Raw genomic sequence first — 14225 nt, 5'->3', positions numbered from 1 at the left:
GCTGGAGAACTGTAACCTCGTGGAGGGAAACTTAATGTCAGAAGTGGGATTCAAACCCACGCCTCCAGAGAAAACTGCGACCTTAACGCAGCGCCTTCGACTGATCAGCCATCCAGCCGCGTAGTGGCAAACGACACGCTTCTTGCACAAAACGATTTAAATTATATCTTCATCGTCATTTCTCTGCAAACTCGATGTGCTTTTCCTCTTTTTGAAACCCAGCCAGAGTCCTGTATCTGAGTGCCATACTTCTCCAAGCCGCTGGGGGTTAAGGAGCTTCCAATTGCTGCATTGATCCGTTTGCTCCAATCAACAATGACCGAACTGCCGCTCTACCTGTTCCCACACGAAGGTATTGAGAGTCTAATATCTGAGCGGCATGAAGGGTCCAATGAGATAGTTGCATCCTGGCGACTATAATCTCTCTCCACAGCTGCTTAAGGTGCAGCTTTCACAGAACTGACAGATGACTGCCTCTCAGCAAGTAGGGTGGGGGCAGCTTCAGCAATTCATACACTACGCTAAACACTGCACCTTTAACTGAGAAGCAGCAGAATTTGACTTCCCATTTACCTTTCCTGATTTCCTCACTGCACCAAATTACCAAGTTTCAATTCACATTCTGGATGTGTCTCACTCACTCAGGATGTGTCTCCTTGAACTGGGCAAAATCAGATGTGCTTTTCCTATTTATCAACTCCAGCCAGAGTCCGGTATCTGAGAGCCATCCTTCTCCAAGCCGCTGGAGGTTAAGGAGCTTCTCATTGATACATTGATCCGTTTGCTGCAAACAACAAAGTCCGAACTGCCCCCTGCCTGTTCCTCACATGAAGGTATTGAGAGTCTAAAATCTGAGCGGCGTGAAGGATCCAATTAGACAGTTGCATCCTGGCGACTGGGATCTCTCTCCACAGCTTCCTCTGGTGCTGCTTTCACAGACAAGTAGCCGAAGAAGCCCTTCAGTGTCCACACAGGATGAGGTACATCCAGGAAAGGCGGCAGAAGAGGATTCTGGGAGACGTCAACTGAGTCACCTCGGCAATCCAACCAGACAGGCTATTTAAATAATGAGAAGAGGAATTTTACACGGAGTCGTGGTATCAATATTAATTCCTCAAGCAGACTCACTGAGCAGGTCATCCAGTCATGAACTCGGCTTCTGCCTGTGGGGTCTTGCTGTGCGAATTTAAGTAGAAATCTCATGTCCTGAGGCCACCGCTTCCCCATTGAATGGGAGGTATTGGATCTTCTTTGGGCTGAACATTTTGCTGGAGAAACGTAACGACGTGGAGGAAATGTTAATGCCAGAAGTTGGATTCGAACCCACGCCAACAGACGAGACTGCGATTTTAACGCAGCGACTTCGACGGCTCCAACATCCTGACGCGTTGCGGCAAAGATATGCTCCGTGCACAAATCGATTTAAATTCTATTTTCATCGTCATTTCTTTTCAAATTTGATGTGATTTTCCTAATTTTGAACCCCAGCCAGAGTCCTGTATCTCAATGCCATCCTTCTCCAAGCCGCTGGGGGTTAAGCAGATTCTCATTGCTGCATTGATCAGTTTGCTCGAATCAACAAGGACCGAACTCCCGCTCGACCTGTTCCTCACACGAAGATATTGAGAGACTAAGATCTGAGCGACGTGAAGTATCCACTTCGGTTGGAGAGTTGCAACCCGGCGACTGGAATCTCTCTCCACAGCTGCTTCCGGTGCTGCTGTCACAGAGAAGTTGCCGAAGAACCCCTCCAGTGTCCAAACAGGAGGACGCTCATCCAGTCGAGGCGCCAGAAGAGTGTTCTGGGAGAAATCAACTTCGTCACCTCGACTGGTACTGTGGGTAGCTGAAGAACAGGTGTCAAAGAACGGATCAGACTGAAAGCAAAACTTTGATGCTAATAAAGAAAAAGGCAGATATGCTGCTGGCAAACAATGACTTGTTTCCGTTTGATGTGAGAGAGAATATAAATGGCAGATGATGGTTTCAATCCATGGGGTTATGGGCACAGCACGCTTCCGCTGCGCCACTCTGCTCGTGGTTGTGTTCTTTCGGGGTCGGACTTGAGGCAAAGTTTGAAGAAATCAGTGACAGCGTGATCCATGTTCCCGGAGAGGTGAAACTGCCGCCCGAAATTCATTCTATGACGGTGATTCCAGACACTCCCCACTTTCCCATCAGAACAACGTCACAGAAGAAATCACATCACCTTCACAGAACAACCATTGCGCACGAAAGTTAATTATCTGACCTATGCTGACCAGAATCAGTTTGCTCAAACGTGTGTTCCTGTTGAAAGACTAAATGAGGAAGTGAATAGTTGAGTGGCTACCGCAGGGCAGTAATGTTGTAGCTCCTGGTTTAAGGAGCAGAGTGCCGCAGCGGAAGCGTGCTGGGTCATTACCCCGAGGTCGAGGAATCGAGGCAATTTTCTGCAATTTACATTCTCCCTAACACCAAAAGTAAACATAACGCACGCTCCTGTTTGCTGTGCACCAAATACCTGTCAGAATGTTTCTTGCAGTCTCATCCCGTCATTTGTCCCAGGAATGAATGAGACAAAATGACACATTACAACATTGTAATGCTCACAAATATGGAACCACGGAGAAAACGTTTTAAAATCTCTGCCGGTCTGACAGCATCTGGAGGGTGACAAATGAGCTAACGCTTCGAGTCCAGGTGACGCTTTGTCAAAGCTGGACTGGAAACGTTATCCAGGAGAACGCCACAGAGGAGCAACATAGATATATAACGATATCCAGTAATCCCTCACAGGGGGCAATAAGGAAATAAACCGAGTTCCCATCTTCCTCTCTCGGACGGATGTGAACAATCCAACCAGCACGACTTTTGAAAACCAATTTTACTCGGAGCCCTGGAATCAATGTTATTTCCTCAACTATAGTCACTGAAGCAGATTATCGAGTAATTAACTGGGCTTTTGCCAGTGGCGTCTTGCTGTGCGTATTTAAGCAGGAATCTCCTGTCCTGCGACCGACGCTTATCCATTGAATGGGAGATATTGGATCTTCCTCAGGTTGAAAATCTAGCTGGAGAAATTTTACATGCGGGGAGAAAAGTCAATATCAGGAGTAGGATTCGGACCCAAGCCTCCAGAAGAGACTGCGACCTGAACGCAGAGCTTTAGAACGCTCGGCCTTCATAGAACATAGAACGATACAGTGCAGTACAGGCCGTTCGGCCCACGATATTGCACCGACATGGGAAGTCAAAAAACAAAAGCCATCTAACCTACACTATGCCATTATTATCCATATGCTTATCCAATAAACTTTTAAATGCCCTCAATGTTGGTGAGTTCACTATTGTTGCAGGTAGGGCATTCCACGGCCTCACTACTCTTTGCGTAAAGAACCTACCTCTAACCTCTCTCCTATATCTATTACCCCTCAGTTTAAGGCTATGTCCCCTCGTGCTAGCCATTCCCATCCGCGGGAGAAGGCTCTCACTGTCCACCCTATCTAACCCCCTGATCATTTTGTATGCCTCTATTAAGTCTCCTCTTAACCTTCTTCTCTCTAACGAAAACAACCTCAAGTCCATCAGCCTGTCCTCATAAAATTTTCCCTCCATACCAGGCAACATCCTGGTAAATCTCCTCTGCACCCGTTCCAAAGCTTCCACGTCCTTCCTATAATGCGGTGACCAGAACTGTACGCAATACTCCAAATGCGGCCGTACCAGAGTTTTGTACAGCTGCAACATGACCTCATGACTCCGGAACTCAATCCCTCTACCAATAAAGGCCAACACTCCATAGGCCTTCTTCACAACCCTCTCAACCTGGGTGGCCACTTTCAGGGATCGATGTACATGGACACCGAGATCCCTCTGCTCATCCACACTTCCAAGAATTTTACCATTAGCCAAATATTCCGCATTCCTGTTATTCCTTCCAAAGTGAATCACCACACACTTCTCTACATTAAACTCCATTTGCCACCTCTCAGCCCAGCTCTGCAGCTTATCTATGTCACTCTGTAACCTGCAACATCCTTCCGCACTGTCAACAACACCACCGACTTTAGTGTCGTCTGCAAATTTACTCACCGACCCTTCTGCGCCCTCCTCTAGGTCATTTATAAAAATGACAAACAGCAACGGCCCCAGAACAGATCCTTGTGGTACGCCACTTCTAACTGAACTCCATTCTGAACATTTCCCATCAACCACCACCATCTGGCTTCTTTCAGCTAGCTAATTTCTGATCCACATCTCTAAATCACCCTCAATCCCCAGCCTCCGTATTTTCTGCCATAGCCTACCGTGGGGAACCTTATCAAAAACTTCCTGGCGCGTTGCCGTCGAAATGAAGATCCGTGCATGAATAGACTTAAATTCTGTCTTCATCGTCATTTCATTTCAAACAAGATACGCTTTTCCTACTTTTGAACCCCAGCCTGAGTCCTGTATCTGAGTGCCATCCTTGTCCAAGCCGCTGGGGTTAAGCAGGTTCTAATTGCTGCATTCATCAGTTTGCTCTAATCACAAGGACTAAATTCCCGCTCTACCTGTTCCTCACACGAAGTTATTGAGAGTCTGAGATCTGAGCGACGTGAAGTATCCAATTGGAGAGTTGCATTCTGGCGACTGGAATCTCTCCCCGCAGCTACTTCCGGTGCTGCTTTCACAGACAAGGAGCCGAAGAACCCCTCCAGTGTCCAAACAGGAGAACTTTCAGCAAGTAGAGGCGGCAGAAGAGTGTTCCGGGAGAAGTCAACAGAGTCACCTCGACTGTACTGAAGGTAGCTGAAGAACAGGTGTCAAAGAGCGGATCTGACTGAAAGCAAAACGTTAATACTAATAAAGAAAAAAGGCAGATGTGCTGCTGACGAATTGCCACTTGTTTCCGTTTGGTGTGAGTGAGAATATAAATAGCAGAAGATGGTATTGATCCATCGACCTCCGGGCTATGGGCCTAGCACGCTCCCACGGCGCCACTCTGCTCGTGACTGACTCGCTTCGGCGTCGGACTTGAGGCAAAGTTTGATGAAATCAGTAACAGGTTGATCAATGTTCCCAGAGAGGTGAAACTGCCGCCCCGAACTTCCTTCTATGAAGGTGATTCCAGTCACTCCCCACTTTCCCATCAGAACAACATCACAGAAGAAATCACATCACCTTCACAGAACAACCATTCATCACGAAAGTAAAATATCTGAACTGTGCTGACCAAAAGCAGTTGAGTCGGGTTCGATTCCTGGCCTTCACAATAATAGTTGTATTGGATGTTCTTGCGCCACATCGTTAGTTTCAAACTGAGGAAGACTGGCCAACAGCTTTTCACTCAGAATTTATGCGCCATTATTTAATTGAGATGTATAAGATGTCGGAAGGTATGGATAAAGGAGACGTGGCGTTGATGCTTCCTCTTGTGGGTCATCCTAAAACCAGAGGTCATGATCTGAGTATAAGAGATCGCAAATTTAAAACCGATTTGAGGAAAAACTGCGTGTCCCAAATGCTTGTGATTCTGTGGAATTCGCAACCCCACAGTGCGTTGGATGCAGGGAGAGTGAGTAATTGTAAGGAGGAGTTAGAGAGATTTTTATTGGTAAGGAGTTGAAGGTTTAGGGAGAGCGTGCAGGACGGTGGAGTTGAGGCCTCGATGGGATTTGCTAAGATCACATGGAAGGTGTTAGACTCAGGAGGCTAAATTGCCTACTCCCGCTCCTAGGTCATGTATTCTTGGGAGAAGGTGTTCTGGCTGATATCATAAACGATCTCTTGGTCTGTAACATTCTAAGTAGCAGCTGAGGAACCTTTCAGCCATGATGGAATGACGGGCAGATTCGTTGGGTCGACTGGCTTAATTTTGATTCTATACCTGATGAACTTATCTTTTTGGCGCGACTTCATGCCTTTCAAACTGAGGGAAAGAAATCGTTTCCAACACAGAATTTATGCGCTATTAGGGCGGGGAGTGAATAAAGTCAATTCCTCGTCATTTTGTAATGTGGTTTGAATATGGAAAGTGTTCGAGTATTCACCACCTCCAGCCCTTAAACAAAAGCTAAAAATCACAGCATTTTTACTTCACCCTCATGAAGTGGACCAGACAGAGACGCTACAGACACGTTACAGACGATGATGGGATGCGGACCCACGAGCGCAGAGCACCAAGGGTTACGGTGCATCCCCTTAACCACGTGGTACAACTCCTTCACTTCATGGATCTTTAATATTTGATCTTCGCACAGACATGGAACCCCTTCAAAGTACAAATAGAAGGAATTTCATCTGGGAGAGGTGGCAGAACTTAATTATAGGAGAGGTCAACACGGAAACATCGACTATACTGTGTTCGGCCGAAGAAGAACTGGTGTCAACCGGCGTTGAAGCCCCAACACGTCTGCCTCCGTTCCTCCCTCCACTAACCCAACTCGATGCAATCTGGCCTGAAAACCTGGAATAGATTGTCACATCAGCGATTGCAGATCCATCTTGGATAAATGAGCGACACTTCAGAGAACGAGTGGATGAAAATTCCACGAGGATGAGATTCGAACCCACGCGCGCAAAGCACAATGGATCAGCAGTCCATCGCCGTAACCACTGGGCCACCACGTCCCACGCACTCAGCCGCAAATACGTCTAAATGCGGTTCGCATCCATGAACTGATGGAAATTATCTGCCTCATTCTATTCAACCTGGTGTCCAAAACTTAAAATGGAGCGATGGCGGTACAGTGTTGAGCATAGCTGCTTACCAAACAGTTGACCGGGGATCTGTTCCCGGCCATCGCAGTAATAGTTGTATTGGATGTTTTTGCGCCACATAGAACATAGAAAAATACAGCACAGAACAGGCCCTTCGGACGACGATGTTGTGCCGAACCTTTGTCCTAGATTCATTATAGATTATCATAGCATTTACAGTGCAGAAGGAGGCCATTCGGCCCATTGAGTCTGCACCGGCTCTTGGAAAGAACACCTCCACCCAACACTAAGGGCAATTTTGGACACGAAGGGCAATTTATCGTGAGTTTCCAACTGAGGAACACTGGCCAACAGTTTTTCACTCAGAATTTATGCGCCATTATCTAATTGAGAAGGAAAAGATGTCAGAAGGTATGGATAAAGTGCGGAGCACAATGGATTAGCAGTTCACCGCCTTAACCACTCGGCCACCCCGTCCCGCAAGCTCGCACGTCTATCCGTCTTCGTTCATTTTACACCCATGAACTGATGGATTATATATGCCTCGTTCTATTCATCCCGGTGTTCAATATTGAAAATGCAGCGATAGTGGCATAGTGGTGAGCATAGCTTCCTTCTCAGCAGTTGAACAGTGATCGATTTACCGCCATCGCAGTAATAGTTGTATCGGATGTTTTTGCGTGACACCGTGAGTTTCAAACCGAGGAAGACTGGCCAACAGTTTTTCACTAAGAATCTATGCGCAATTATCTAATTGAGGGGTATAAGATGCCAAAAGGTCAGGATAAGGTAGACGTGGAGTTGATGCTTCCTCTAGTGGGGCATTCTAAAACGCGAGGTCATAATCTTAGAATAAGAGATCGCAAATTTAGAAAGATTTGAGGAAAAACTACTTCTCCCAAAGGCTTGTGATACTTGTGGAATTCGCAACCCCACAGAGCGTTGGATGAAGTGAGAGTGAGTAAATTTAAGGAGAAGTTTCAACTCCTTACCAATAAGGAGAGCGGGCAGGACGGTGGAGTTGCGGCCACGATGGGATCAGCCAAGATCACATGGAAGGTGTTAGGCTCAGGAGGCTAAATTGCCTACTTCCGCTCCGAGGTCATGTGTTCTCGGGAGGAGGTGCTCTGGCTGATATCGCAATCGACCTCTTCACCTGTAACATTGCAGATAGCAGATGAGGAACATATCAGCGATGATAGAATGGCGGGGCAGACTCGAAAGGTCTAATGGCTTAATTCTGCTCCTATATTGTATGAACTTATCTTTTGCGCGAATTCGTGAGTTTCACACTGAGGGAAAGAAACGGTTTCCAACTCAGAATTTATGGGCAATTATGGTAGAGAGTGATTTAAGTAACTTCCTCGTCGTTTTTGAATGTGGTTTCAATATGCAAGGTGTTCTACTATTCACCACCCGCCAAGCCCTTAAACAAAAGCTAAATATCACAGCATTTTTATTTTATCCTCATGAAGTTGACCACGTTACAGACGAGGATGGGATTGGAATCCACGTGCAATGGATTATTGTGCATCACCTTAACCACGTGGTCCAACTCCTTTACTTCATGGAAATTTAATATGCGATCTTTTCACAGACAAGTAGCCGAAGAACCCCTCCAGTGTACAAACAGGAGAAGGTTCATCCAGGAGAGGTGGCTGAAGAGAATTCTGGGAGAAGTGAACCCGGTAACCTCGACTGTACTGTCGGTAACCGACGAAGAACTGGTGGCATTGAGCGGTTAAACCACAAACACGCTTGCCTCCATTCGTCCCTCCTCTCGCCCAACTCGATGCAATCCGGGATGACAACTTTGAATAGACTGTCACATCAGTGATTGCAGATCCATCTTTGAAAAATGAGTCCCACTTTCGAGAAACGGTGGATGAAAAATCGACGAGGATGGGATTCGAACCCACGCGGGCAGAGCACAATAGATTAGCAGTCCATCGTCTTAACCACTCGGCCACCCCGTCCCACAAGCTCGCTTGTCTATACGTCTTAGTTCATTTTACACCCATGAACTGATGGATTATATCTGCCTCGTTCTATTCATCCTGGTGTTCAATATTGAAAATGCAGCGATAATGGTATAGTGGTGAGCATCGCTTCCTTCTCAGCAGTTGAACAGTGATCGATTTACCGCCATCGCAGTAATAGTTGTATCGGATGTTTTTGTGCGACACCGTGAGTTTCAAACTGAGGAAGACTGGCCAACAGTTTTTCACTCAGAATCTATGCGCAATTATCTAATTGAGGGGTATAAGCTGCCAAAAGGTATGGATAAGGTAGACGTGGAGTTGATGCTTCCTCTAGTGGGGCATTCTAAAACGCGCGGTCATAACCTTAGAATAAGAGATTGCAAATTTAATAAAGACTTGAGGAAAAACGACTTCTCCCAAAGGCTTGTGATTCTGTGGAACTCGCGACCCCAGAGCTGGTTGGATGCAGGGAGAGTGAGTAAATGTAAGGAGGAGTGAGAGAGATTTTTAGTGGTAAGGAGCTTAAGGGTTATTGAGATCGGGTAGGACGGTGGAGTTGAGGCCAGGACGGGTTCAGCCAAGATCACATGGAAGATGTTAGGCTCAGGAGTCTAAATTGCCTACTCACGCTCCGAGGTCATGTGTTCTCGGGAGGAGGTGCTCTGGCTGATATCGCAATCGACCTCTTCATCTGTAACATTGTAGATAGCAGATAAGGAACATATCAGCGATGATAGAATGGCAGGGCAGACTCGAAAGGTCTAATGGCTTAATTCAGCTCCTATATTTAATGAACTTACCTTTTGCGCGAATTCGTGAGTTTCGAACTGAGGGAAAGAAACGGGTTCCGACTCAGCATGTATGCGCAATTAGGGCAGAGAGTGAATTAAGTAACTTCCTCATCGTTTTTGAATGTGGTTTCAATATGCAAGGTGTTCTACTATTCACCACCCGCCAAGCCCTTCAACAATTGCTACATATCACAGCATTTTTATTTTATCCTCATAAAGTTGACCACGTTACAGACGAGGGTGCGATTGGAATCCACGTGCAATGGATTATTGTGCATCATCTTAACCACGTGTTCCAACTCCTTTACTTCATGGAAATTTAATATGCGATCTTCTCACAGATAAGTAGCCGAAGGACCCCTCCAGTGTACTAACAGTAGAAGGTTCATCCAGGAGAGGTGGCTGAAGAGAATCATGGGAGAAGTGAATACGGAAACCTGGACTGCGCAGTGGGTAACCGAAGAAGAACTGGTGGCATTGAGCGGTTAAACCCCAAACACTGGCAGATACAATCACACAGTCACAAAAAGTGACATACACTGACAGGTACTATGACACACTCACAGTTAGTGAAATATAGTGATACGCATAATCACACACTCAGAGACAGTCTCAGAAACAGATAGATGCAATCACACACTCAGACAGTAACAGATACTGACAGATACAAGCACACACTCATAGACTGTAAGCAACGCTGACAGATACAATCACACACTCACAAATAGTATCAAACATTGATAGATACAATGACAACGCACAGACAGTGACACACGCTGATCGATCCAATCACACACTCACAGTCACAGACACTGACAGATACAACCACACACTTAGAGACAGCGACAGGCACTGAAAGATACAATCACACACTCACAGACACTGAAAGATGCAATCGCACTCTTACGGACAGTCACAGACACGGAAAGATGCAATTGCACACTTACAGACAGCCACAGACACTTATAGATGGAATGGCACACTTACATACTGTAAAAGACACTGATAGATGCAATAGATCACCCACAGACATAACCAGACGCTAATAGAGGCAATTACACACTCACAGACAGTAACAGACACTAGCAGATCCAATAGTACACTGACTGATTGTAACAGGCACTGATAGATAAAATCACAGACAGTAAGAGACACTGACAGATACAGTCGCGCACACACAGTCAGTAACACACACTGGCAGATATAATCACAACTCGCAGACAGTAAGATACAGTGATCGATGCACTCACACACTCACAGACAGCAACGTAAACCGACAGATGAAAGTACATATTCGTCGGCAACAGTGCACACTGATAGATGCAATCACACACTCAGACAGTAACATACACTGACAGACACAATCAGACACTCACAAACTGTAATAGACACTTATAGATACAACACAAACTCACAGACAGTAACAGACACCGATAGCTGCAATCGCGCCGGCACAGACAGTATCAGACACTTATTGATACTGTCTCACACTCACAGATAGAACGACGCTGACAGATTCATCCACATACTCATATACCGAAACAAAGAATTGCAGGCCGTTCACACGGTAAATGACAGGCTCACGGATAGAATCAGGCACTCACAGACAGTAACAGAGGCTGGCATGCACAATCACACAATCACACACAGTAACAGACACTGACAGATACAATCACACACGCACAGAGAGAAACAGATTGGCAGCAACAGAGACTGACATATATAATCACACACAGACAGCAATAGAGACGGACAGATAGAATAATCGAATAATAATCCACTTTTTTAGTACCACATAGGTTTCCATTAACACAGCCATGAAGTTACAATGAAAAATCACTAGTCGCTGCACTGCGGCACCTGTTTCCTCCTCTAAGGGGGAGAGCTGACTGGTGTTGATTTAACCTGAGAACCGCTGCACCTCGGGAGAGGGGTGTGTTTGAGAAGGTGGCCCTTCCTGAACCAAATACCCAAGTTAGTCGCATTGGGGTAGTATTAAGTAAATTGGTACCACTCAGTGGTCCACTCACACACTGTGACCTCATTGGCTGGGGGCCGGATAAAGTTCTGGAAAGGCAGGGGGAGGGGTATAACAATCAAATCCCGGCCCCCCGAACAGCGAAGACTCCATTCAGCAGAGCCGGTAGGAAGCAGCGTGTGAGGCCCACCCTGGCAACGAAGTCCCCGAGGAAATCGAGGCTCAGAGAATGAGAGGAACAGACACAGTTTCTAATTCAGGAGGTATGAGAAATTAAGTCAGGTAGTGAAATACTTAACTTACTCAGCATTTTGTTTGAAGAGCGTAAACTTTGGATTCAATATGGAAGGAGTTCGATTATTCCAGGCCCTCAAACATCATCTGCCACCATGTTTCTTTGAACATTTTAAACTCCATGAATTAAAAACTAAAAATCACAGCATTTTCAGTTCACCCTCATGAACTGGACCAAACAGAGACACAACATATACTTTACAGACGACGATGGGAGCTGAAACCACTTGTACAGAGCAGAATGGATTATTGAGTATCGCTTTAACCACGTGGTACAAACATTTGATCACATCATGATGAACATCGCTCAGGCGCCTTAAGGATCAGGTCATGTGGAACTCATGACAAATCTAATTTGTTATCCATAGAATCCCTCAAATTCCGAAGAGGGTCATTCGGCCCATTAAGTCTGCACCGACCCTCCGAAACAGCCTCTGTCCAGAACCCCCCAATCCCCCGCCCGCCCTATTCCCCTAACACCACGCATTGCCCATGGCCTATCCACCTAGCCTGCATAGCTTTAAAATGAGGTACGAATCCGCAGCACCCGGAAGATCCTCCTTCCGCAGAGACGGGGAGAATGTGGAAACTCCACACGGATAGCCACGCAAGGCCGGAATCCAACTATTACGAAACGCCAACTGGCAGGCAGAATTGCTGTAACTCCACATGATTTGGACAACTTGAGTGAGTGGGCAAATGAATGGCAGATGCAGTACAATTTGGATGAATGTTAGGTTCGCAACTTTGGTAGGAAAAAGAAGAAGGTAGATTATTATGTGGATGGCAATAAATTAGGAAATGTGAATGTGCCACGAGACCTGGGTGTCCCTGTGCACCAGTCGCTGAAGATAAACGTGCAGGTGCAGCAGGCGGCAAAGAAGGCAAGTGGTACGTTGGCTTTCATCGCGAGAGCATTTCAGTGCAGGAGCAAGGATGTCTTGTTGCAATTATATAAGATGTGGAGATGCCTGCGTTGCACTGCGGTGAGCACAGCAAAATGTCTTACAAGACCAGGTTAAAGTCCAACAGGTTTGTTTCAAATCACTAGCTTTCGGAGCATTGCTCCTTCCTCAGGTGAATGAAGAGTTGGGTTCCAGTAACATATATATCGACAAAGTCAAAGATGCAAAACGATACTTAGAATGCATGCACTTGCAGGGGTGACCCCAGATTTAAGAGGGGTGTGAATTGCCCAAACCAGGATAGTTGGTAGGATTTTGCAAGCCCAGGCCAGATTAGATTACATAGAACATACAGTGCAGAAGGAGGCCATTCGGCCCATCGAGTCTGCACCGACCCATATTAATCCCTCACTTCCACCTTTATCCCCGCAACCCAATAACCCCTCCCAACCCTTATGGACACTACGGGTAATTTAGCATGGCCAATCCACCTAACCTGCACGTCTTTGGACTGTGGGAGGAAACCGGAGCACCCGGAGGAAACCCACGCGGACACGGGGAGAACGTGCAAACTCCGCACAGACAGTGACCCAGCGGGGAATCGAACCTGGGACCCTGGCGCATTGAAGCCACAGTGCTAATCACTTGTGCTACCGTGCTGCCCAGATGGTGGGTGGGTGTGAATGTAATGCGACAAGGATCAAAGGTCCCGGTTGAGGCCGTAGCAATGAGTGTGGAACTTGGCTACAAGTTTCTGCTCGGCCATTCTGCGTTGTCGCGCAACCTGAATGCTGCCTTGGAGAACGCTTACCCAAAGATCAGAGCCTGAATGCCCTTGACAGCTGAAGTGTTCCCCGACTGGAAGGGAACATTCCTGCCTGACGATTGTCGCGCCATGTCCGATCATCCGTTGTCCAAGCATCTACATGGTCTCGCCAATATACCACGCTTCGGGACAAACTTTCCTGCAGCGTATGAGGTAGACAACATTGGTCAACTCGAACGAGTATGTACCGCGTACCTGGTGGGTGGTGTTCTCATGTTTAATGGTGGTACCCATGTCGATGATCTGGCACATCTTGAGGAGATTGGCATGTCAGAGTAGTGTGGTGGCGTGGTCGTTGTTCTGAAGACTGGGTAGTTTGCTGCAAACAATGGTTTGTTTGTGGTTGCGCGGTTGTTTGAAGGCAAGTTGTGAAGGTGTGGGGATGTCCTTGGCAAGATGTTCGTCTTCATCGATGACGTGTTGTAGGCTGGAAAGAAGATTTCGTAGTTTATCCGCTCCAGGGAAGTACTGGACGACGAACGGTACTCTGTCGGTTGTGTCCAGTTTTTGTCATCTGAGGAGGTCCGTGCGGTCTTTTGCTGTGGTGCGTTGGAACTGTTGATCGATGAGTCGAACGCCATATTCCGTTCGTACGAAGGCATCTTTCAGCGTCTCAACTCTCATTTTCTGCTTCACTCCATTGTTCTGGAGTGATGTTCCTCGGATGTCGGAAGAACCATCACCACGTGATATAGAAGGATCACATTTGAATTCAGAGCAGAAAACTGTGTGTGAATCACATTCTGTACACGAATCCTATTATTT

At 46.6% G+C, this 14225-nt stretch overlaps 2 non-coding genes across 2 annotated transcripts; both read right to left on the bottom strand.

The window, feature by feature from the left end:
- Window positions 1-6504: 6504 nt before the first annotated feature.
- Window positions 6505-6594, bottom strand: trnas-gcu (transfer RNA serine (anticodon GCU)). The gene has a single exon. It is a non-coding gene; the product is annotated as a tRNA-Ser (tRNA).
- A 1984-nt stretch (window positions 6595-8578) lies between these two features.
- Window positions 8579-8660, bottom strand: trnas-gcu (transfer RNA serine (anticodon GCU)). The gene has a single exon. It is a non-coding gene; the product is annotated as a tRNA-Ser (tRNA).
- Between the last annotated feature and the right edge of the window lie 5565 nt (window positions 8661-14225).

The sequence above is a fragment of the Scyliorhinus torazame genome, chromosome 24 (genome assembly GCF_047496885.1).
Source record: "Scyliorhinus torazame isolate Kashiwa2021f chromosome 24, sScyTor2.1, whole genome shotgun sequence".
NCBI classification, from domain to species: domain Eukaryota; kingdom Metazoa; phylum Chordata; class Chondrichthyes; order Carcharhiniformes; family Scyliorhinidae; genus Scyliorhinus; species Scyliorhinus torazame.
The sequence above is the reverse complement of the archived record's forward strand: the minus strand, read 5'-3'. Positions and strand labels throughout refer to the sequence as shown.